The sequence below is a fragment of the Heliconius melpomene genome, chromosome 5 (genome assembly GCF_056956725.1).
Source record: "Heliconius melpomene rosina isolate 202511_hmr_F chromosome 5, ASM5695672v1, whole genome shotgun sequence".
NCBI classification, from domain to species: domain Eukaryota; kingdom Metazoa; phylum Arthropoda; class Insecta; order Lepidoptera; family Nymphalidae; genus Heliconius; species Heliconius melpomene.
This window is the reverse complement of record NC_140393.1, coordinates 1,265,815-1,275,565: the sequence shown is the minus strand read 5'-3', so window position 1 is coordinate 1,275,565 and position 9,751 is coordinate 1,265,815.

Here is a 9,751-nt window from a genome sequence, read left to right as displayed (position 1 = left end):
ACGCACCGACACAAGCGCGAACTGTCTATGAATAGACGATCGTGTTCAGAATAGCAATATCTTATGTTTGTGACAGCCGCGGACTGCCTCGTGCCTGTGATGAGAGGAGCGGGCAGCGGACGATCCGACCGTGGTGGGTAGTGTATACGATTCATACAATTATTATGAGGTCGGCGTAACGTAGGAGCACGACCTTGCGACTGTAAACGAGACAGGTTGAAGATTCAATTTCCACTCCAGACATGAAATATTTTGATTTCCTCGCTCTGGTAACGCCACCACCTCTCGATACGCAATGTTTTAAGGTTCCAGGGTAAGGTTTTAAGGTTCTTAGGTATTCTCTTTTCCATTAAGACACTCCCATTCCTTACTTTCATCTGAATTCTTGAAGCATTGCGTGATGTTTGGCGGAACTCTACACTGCGCTCTGCCTCGTTACCAGAGCGACGAAATGAAAATGTTAAATATACCATTTACTCGAGTAGAAATTGGACTCACAACCTGTCGACTACAATCACACGCTTGCGCCCCTGCGCCACAACTGGCCTCAATACTTATATTATAACTAGCGGACGCGCGCAGCTTCGCTTGCTTATTTAGGGGTGAATTCTATTAAACCACAAAACATGTATTGAATGAAATATTTTTAAGAGTCTGTATTTCAAATTTTATAAAAATCGGTGGCGATTTAAAGATTTTTCCATACAGACTTTCAACCCCTATTTTACCCCTTTAGGGTTAAAAATTTTCAAAATCCCTTCTTAGTAGATGTCCAGATTACAAAAGTAAACATCTGTCCAAATTCCACGTTTCTACCATCAGCGGTTACGGCTGTGCGCCCGTCTTACCTCAGTCAGTGAGGACAAGTCCTTTTATATATACTCGTATAGATTAAAATAATCGACATGAACAATAACATGTCAAGTCCAAGTTAATGGTAAACAAATCTTACACCTTCAAGACCATATTACATTCACTTTATAATCGCTACGCCTACCACTTAGATCATACCTTTACCTCAAAGGCAGCCGCATAAAAGGTTTGCAACGCCATAACTCCGCAACTACGTCTTCATAGCCGCTCTCCATCTCCATACTGAAGCCGGCAACGCGGACAGCGTCCGTGCTCATAATTTTCTACCTGCCTCTATGAATAATTATTTTCCTTGTTCAATAACCGGCGTTGGCCGTGTAATAATGTTGTAACATTTCATTTAGGAAAGTTAGGTTTTGTTTTAGTTGTAATGTTCAATTATGTTTTTTTTTTGAGGCCAGTCGTGGCGCTGGGGCGTAAACGCGACTGGTTGTGGATTTGATTCGCGCTTGAGGAAGTAAAATATTTATTTAAATTTATATTTTCTTTTCTCGCTCTGAGATAGAAGCAAAATGCGGCGTAGAGTTCCGCCACTCAACACGCAATGTCTCCAGAATACGTTGGAAAGTGGGGAATGGAGTGTCTTAACACGAGGTTCCCCCTGCCGACTCCAGAGCGAAAATATGAAAATATAAATTTTAAAAATATTTCACTTCCTCGAGTGGTGATCGAACCCACAACCAGTCGCACTTAGTCACACACTCGTACCCCTATACCACGCCTGGCAAAAATACTTTCATACTTTTGGTAATCCTCTTCTAAAAAGAAACAAAAACAATATCTAAACAAAAATATAAGTTATTACCACAGTTCTCTTCCAAGCAGCGGTCGTAGCCATAATGTTAATGTCAATATAATCGTGTCTCATCGATCTCGGGCACCATTTTATTATATAGTCCGTAATGGCGGCATTAGGGCGGGCGGCGGGATTTAATAACCGAGCGGCGAACTGAGGATGAAATTGCGACTGTCCGTGCGTACGTCGCTGGGGGCTATAGGGATGGATTGGATAATGTCGATATAGCGAAATATATTTTAATTTTAATAATATATTTATTATATGTTATAGTTAGAATATTCCGCTAAGGAATACATTATCAACTTAACAATATATACCTAGTCTTTTTACATAATTATTTTCAGTCTTTCAATTACGTTAATAATTATTAGTAATCGCAAAGTCGCAATGCCTCAGAATTGACTCGGGGACCAGAGTGTCTTAACGCTAAGTTTTCTTTGTCTGCCCTGCTGTGTGCGGGATACAGCAGGAAACTAAAAAAAGGAAATTAGTGGAATAATAATAAAATCATATAATCAGGTTGATTATACTGTACTGTACTGTGTGAACAACCAGATCGTTTCTCCCCTTAATATTCTGGACAGCATCACCTGGCGTTGTCAAAGTTTTTCTTTAGAAAAAAAAAATATGATTGGAAATGTAGGTTTGGATCTACAATCTAGTACTACCATCTTAAAACTAAGTTGAAAATACAAACTAAAAAAAAAACATTTCATTAAAAATTCAATATCGATCGTTTCCATCCCTAGTGGCCAGGTATAATTTATTTCCCATTCAGAGTACTCGCGTCGATTATTATTATAGTTCCACGAAGGGCCTGCGCGGGCGCATCAAATATATCAACTGTTACGTATTATACCACCACAACTTTGTGGTGGAAACGACCACGTAATTTGAAGATGTAGCTTCTAATGTCTGTTTGTATCGTTTTGTTTTAGCATTATTTTATTTTTCGTAGGATAGCTAAGTAGGTATCCATTAACGTATCTATAGATATTTTTTGGGGGAACCTGAATTTTACTTTACTTTACCTTACTTCGTGTAAACGTGTTTTTTTTGGTGTGGGGTGGGCACCAGACTACTCTAGGGTGGGCACGTACCAACCGACTCCCCCTTTTCCTACGCCGTTGTAGGTACTTACATAATATGTACATTATGTTAAAGATATACCGGATATCATTATTATCTATATCTTTATTCTCAATAACCTTAGATTTTAATTGCACAAGTTTAGATAATTCAATATTTTTTTAACATTAAATCAAACATTTACAATCTAATGGTTAACTTTACGACTTATTAAGCACAAAAAGGTCGTTATAATAATTTTTAACTAACGTAATTAACATCCGCCCGAAACAAGATTGTATAGAAAAACTTCAATTAAAAAAACATAACACTGTTCTGTACCCGTAATTGATTTCAAATTAGTTTTTTTTTGTACATATATTATCGGCACCTTGCAAAAATAGATTTCTTTTATCAGCTTCTCGCTGTGTCCTGCATGTAGCAGAGTAGGCAGAGAGCCTAGTGTAAAGACACTCCGCTCCCCACTCCCCCCCTCCCTCTCCTCGAATAAATGAAAATATTAAACATTTCATTTCACAACCTGTTGCGTTTACAATCACACGCTTGTTCCCTGGGCCACGGCTGGCCTTAATAACTTATATATAAATACAAAATTAAATTGGCTTTCTATAATCGGATTTGAAACTCTTACCTAAAGCAAAACATTTTGTATATACCATTCTGTTGAATCAGTCAAAGCTTCCTCATCAGCTACTACATTACGCTCTGATTATCAGCGAGAGAGCGGAGTGACGTCTTCCTGTCCGCCGTCATCCGGACGGATGTGGACAGATAAGCAAAATGTGAGCGGTCTAATTATTGGCAGACTCGAAGCCGACTCTAGTCACTGTAATTATGTTTTATCGTATTATTGGAAATTTGTTTGAGATCATCTTAGGGCAGTGGTAGTGTCTGTGCACGGGATGGTTATGTGTTCGATTCTTGTTTTGAGGAATATTTTATGTATATTTTAATTAAATGAATACCTCTGGGTTGGTAAGATAACTTTTATTCAATTACTCAACAAGGTCGCTCTCGAAAATGCTGCTCCATACTCCGCTGTGTACAAGAAAGACGTATTTGTATACTAAAAAATCATATCTTAACGCTAGAAGGTAATAGGAACTAATAGGTACACTATTTTTCAACATAATTATACATTATAAATAAATTTATTGTATCCAAAAAACTTACTCCAATGTCCAATCTACGATAAAACTAATCAAGACATTCTTAAAAACAACATACCTTTTAAAATACATTAAAAATCCATAAATCTTGAAGGTCTTAATAAAATTAAGTAAAGCCAGGACCTAAGAGGACACCGTAAACCCATCTAAATATTAAACGTCTGTAAATGTCACGAGATAAGAGCGTCGCAGGAGGCAGAGGACGGCGGAGGACCACATTTGCGTAATTAACATAATCTAAAACAATAATAAATGTATTTTATGCGAATTGTACATTTTATTTTGTTATATTTAATTAAGGTTTGCTCATCAAATACTAGTACTACTTATACCTACTTTATATATATTCACGATTGGTGCCTAAATAAAAATGTCTTCTAAAAGATGCCGATATTTTTAAAAAATTGTATGATTAATTAATTATTTGTTTTTAAGATTAATTCACCATCATCGCCATTTTTAATTCAACGCGTCTTACCGAAATTGTACGTTGCGCAGCGAAAAGAATCACTATATAAATCATTCCATAATCTAATCCTAGTTTGATGTATTTATAACCAATAAATTTTTAGAGACTCCTAAACCTGAGTTCCCGACCGTACTCACAGAAATACTGGACTTTGACGTAATTGTGTTTAAAAACAGCTTATTATTTGGGATGTGACGATGCACAGCATCTGTGAGAGGGCGCTGTATACTTCCCTTTGATTATCCAATGATTTACACTTCCGGTTGCTGTTTTCGACCAATCAGCGATTCGCCGGAAGTCACGTGGTCCCAGGTGGTAGGGCGCCGAGACGTTGTAAAGGCGACACTACGCTTCTTACCTCATAGCGTCGTTATTTCCCAATAGAGTAACATCGTTTAAAAGTGAAAGTGCTGTGGTAAGTGTAGTGTTGGAGGTGGAATTTCTTCACGTCGTGACCCGGATTTCTATATCGGGCCTACTCATGGAAGGCCTCCAGCAAAGATGTACATCCTCGTCAGAGAATTTTCTTTTGTGAAATTCAAAGGTACAAAAATGGACAACGGGTGAGTCATTTGAACCTCTTGTTTAACAAGTATCTACATGCATGTAATACTGTTCTATTGCTTGGTATTATATATACCAATACAGTAGTGGATTCTGAGCTTTACCGAACACGGCTGTGTTATAACCTACAATAAGGTTAGGTATATGTCTCAGATTTTTAGCAGTTGTGGACCAATTTTATTCAGCTAACGGGCATTGCACAAAGCAAGAGGACTCATCGCTTGTTTAACGCTCTTGGAGACGTTCTCGGCATAGTATCATGCGATGTAAACGGAGTTTACTAAATAAATCGATTTTCACCGAGTTTACTTAGTTGTATACTATCTATTAATATACTACCTTCGTTTAAATGCGATAAATTCGTTAGGAGCGTATCCTGAGCGAGTTATCAAATATATAAAGAAAAAAAAAAAAAAATCTTTTCTCATCATATATATCAGGGAAGCGGATTATTTAATAGTTGCCAGTTGTTAAAACCAGATGGCGTTGCCTGTCACTCTGACGTGACACCGATCGATGACAATCAGAAGTGGGATCGGAACAAGCTCCGGTCCCAACCACCTCATTCTCCGACATATATAAAAAGTCTGTCTATTTTTAGATAATCTTTTTTATTTATTTGTAATAAGTTAATTACTAACTTTGTTGAAATGTTATATTCGCTGGGAGCGTATCCTAAGCGAGTTAACGAACAACAATGGATAAATCTGCGTGGGAGTTTCTTTTGGCTTCTTTTGACAATTGCAAGCGAATACTCGGAAGAATTAGACACAAGGATTCGAAGACAATTTCAAAGCCTGGCAGGAAAAGTGTTTCAAACACGGAATATCGGAGGTTTATTTTCTCAACCCTGGAGGAGTGAGGATAAAGCAATTGTGGATTTGCTGCTTTTTCGTGGTTACTGCCATCGCTATGAACGTCATAACATTTAGCAATGGGCGTCATAGTATTTAGCAATCACGGGATCTTCTGTATGGCATCTTCGGCAAAGATCTAGCCAGTCACCTTATCTTAGTTGCCTTAAGGTGGACTCGGGCTATTACATAAGGTATGTCCAATTATTTAAAGTGCATTTATCTGTCCATTAGAATTTAAAAAAGCTCGGTACTATTTTAATTAGAAATGCTCTCAATTGTACGGGAGGGGGTTAGTTATAAGGAGGCTGCCTCTGAGCGTATCGGAGGCAGTGGCTTCGGATGGTTTGGGCTCCGTAGGCCCTTCCCGGTTTAATCGCGGGAATGCATCTAGCCATTTACCTCCATACCACCAATAATCCTTTTCCAAGATTATTTGATTATTTGAAGCAGTTAGACCTTCGTCAACCGTACATGCATCAAAGAAATTGAGAAGCATGAGTTGAGTATAAAACTCTAGCACATTTAATTATACATTAGCAATTGTCAAGTATCGGTGCATACCGGATATCGGTAGTATGGAGTAAGAATCCGCCGACTGGTAACACAAGTCCAGAACTTAGTACAAGGGTATTGCATGACTGTTAATAACTTTATTTAAATGTAACCGTATCTTTCTGTATACATTGTGTTGAGAAATACGGAGCCTGCCTCTGGGTATATCGGAGACGGGTGTAGATGGTTTGGGGGCTCTGAAAACTCTTTTCGATTTAATAATGAGCATTCTCCATATCATCTCTGGCTTTATCCAATAAGAATTTTCAAGCGGTTCGAGAAAGCAAGGATAGAAAACAGTTCGACTCGCGTTCGACAAAGCAAACCAATAGGAAATTTTCTAATAGATAATGAAAGGTTTATCAAAAATTTTTGATATAAAAATATTTGATATAAAAATAATTTGATATATGAATTGTTAAGTAATGGATAAAAAGAAGCAATGCGTCTAAAACTAAATTAGAAACTGACTAAAACAGTCGGTTCAAGTCCACATAAGTATTATAAAAGTTTCATATTTGGAAAAAGTAGTAAAATTTGCATTTAAATAGAAGGAAACGTTAATAAGAAGCAGGAGAAAGAGGAAAAGAAGGCAGTTAAATAATTCAGAAGGCAAATCAAGACCAAATTAAGGTCGCCAGTTGGGCCTATCAAGCAGTGAATTGTATTGTATTACGACCTTTTATTACTGAAGTTGTCAGATAGGATAAAATATGAAATGCGAGAATTACAGACAACCTTTTATTACTAAGTTGTTGGATACCATAAAGTATGATACACAATAATATTGCAAAAAGACTATCAAGAAGTGTAATTCGTTTTTGTAACTTTGGTTCCAAAGCTGGGGAAAGCTAATGAAAATAATCGTCTTTATGGAACATGAGGGCTGTGTAAGGTAATTGTGCTAATTATTACTGTCAACAGTCTTGTTATATAATGTCTACATATATACTTTGGCGATTGCTACGTGCGTAACGTAGGTATTCCGCCGCATATTGCCATGAGTTTTGCCTAAACTGAACCTGGCTAGCGAGGTATACACGTAGTCGCAACTCCAATATGGCGGAGAGCATGTTGGATGTCTACGACATCATTAAGTCCGGGGAAAATCGGACGTTTAAATTGAGTACATCTGTATTTAAATGGTATAAATTTTGAAACTGTAAAGTTGCTTCTAAAAGCGAATTTCAGAGAGTGGACTATTGTAGTTCTAAAATACAGCTAAGAAGCGATAATTGAAATATTATAAAATTGATAATTTGATATGTAAATGTATAGTAGTATCAATTACTTATAACTTTATTACACTTTGAAGAATGATATAATCATTAGTCGGCCTAAATTTTGGTTGAAAAACTAATGAGCTTATATACTCACATTTTCTAACACGTCGTATGTCAAGTCCAGTTTTCTTCAAAACTGTACCTAAGTACCTGCATACTTATGATCCCACATGACAAGGTTGGCTAGGAGAGAATGCTTTTAGCGTTAAGCCCGCCTTTTGTACATTGTTTATTTGTAATTTTGTGCAATAAAGTATATATAAACAAATAAATAAATAAGTAGCAGATAGGATATTCATATCATGAATGGTCGGACTGGTTGCAGTTCTGGTGAGCATTCATTGATGCTTTTATGAAGTTAATACTCAAAGTGTGTGATGATGGTATCAAGTCTTAAATTTTACAAAGGCGTTCAAAGGTTTGACCAGTTTAATTCTGAATTGGAACATATTATTGGGCTAAGTACATAGTATTTTGTAGAGCATTCTATTAAATGCTCTTGTGTTATTAATATATGGTACTAATATCTTCAATTACAAGGTAAAGTTAACTCTGGTAACTACTTCATCATCATCATCAGCCGGTCCTCGTCCGCTGCTGGACGTGGGCCTGTCCAATGGTACGCCACTGAGCTCGATCTTCAACTCTTCGCATCCAGTCGTTGCCCGCCACTTTACGAATATCGTCGCCCCACCTGGCGGAGGGACGTCCTACATTATTACGCTTGGCGAGGCGTGGTCTCCACTCTAGAACGCGTCTCTGCTTACTATAAATTTATTATAGATGTTAGGAAGCGTGGAGTCGGTTGCCGGTTCTATCTATGACCTGCTGTCTGAGCCGGAGATAGTTTCCAATAGACCGGACGACATTTTCATTGGCATTTTGATCTTGCTCGTTCTTCTAACATCATATTTCGATTAGAAATATTTCGGTGAAACAGGTGAGACTTATTGAAAATTACGCTCTAGAGACGGTGGTGTCATCCTAAGAAAAATGTTTTTCTAGGTTCTACATTAAGAAACTAGCTAGACCACCGGAAACGGGCTACAAAAGGTAACAATTTTGTTGTCTAATTTAGAGGTGAGGCTAAGCAAGGGCTTCATGAATAATAATCGATACTTATATAAATAGGTTATTATATCAATATCAAAAGTGAGAACATCTAGCTTATTATTTAGACAGTTATGGAAGCTTCCTTTCCTACTCGTGCTTATCAGCGAGTTGCGAAATATCTTTCAAAATTTGTTTGTATGCAGATTATAAGTAAGTCTAATAATTGAAGTTAATTATTTTGGCTCCGCTTCTGGCAGAGCGATTATTAATTGAATTAAAAAAAAAAAAAAATTAAGCAATTTACAATTCTTTGTTTCTCAAATTGCTTATAAATAAAACAATGTTACTCGTGTTTTTTGTGTTTTTACAGATCAATTTATCTGAATGTATCAGAATCAATTTATACAATCATTCTGATTTAGATCACATAGCGTCGTGCGTGGTCACCAGGAGTTATAAACACGTCTCTCACAGATGCTGTGCATCGTCACATCCCAAATAATAGTACAAGTTTTACATAACAATAAAACTTGTATTATTGTGGAGAGACGATGCACAGCATCATTTTAAGGCTCCTGGTGAGAATCTGCTATGAGGTAAGAAGCGTAGTGTCGCCTTTACAACGTCTCGGCGCCCTACCACCTGGGACCACGTGACTTCCGGCGAATCGCTGATTGGTCGAAAACAGCAACCGGAAGTGTAAATCATTGGATAATCAAAGGGAAGTATACAGCGCCCTCTCACAGATGCTGTGCATCGTCTCTCCACAATAATACAAGTTTTATTGTTATGTAAAACTTGTACTAATATATATATGAAGAAAGACATTTATAAATTTAAATTTAGATTGTATCTCCTACAATTTTCCAAATAGTGCAGGGCAAAAGTGTTTTGTTATACATGCTACAATACCGATATCGATGACTATTAAGGTTTTTTTTATAAAATCGATTTTAAAAATATGTAAGGTAGACATAACATAATAAATGAAACGTAATAAATGAAACATAATAAATGAAACGTATTGACTATTGACTCTATAT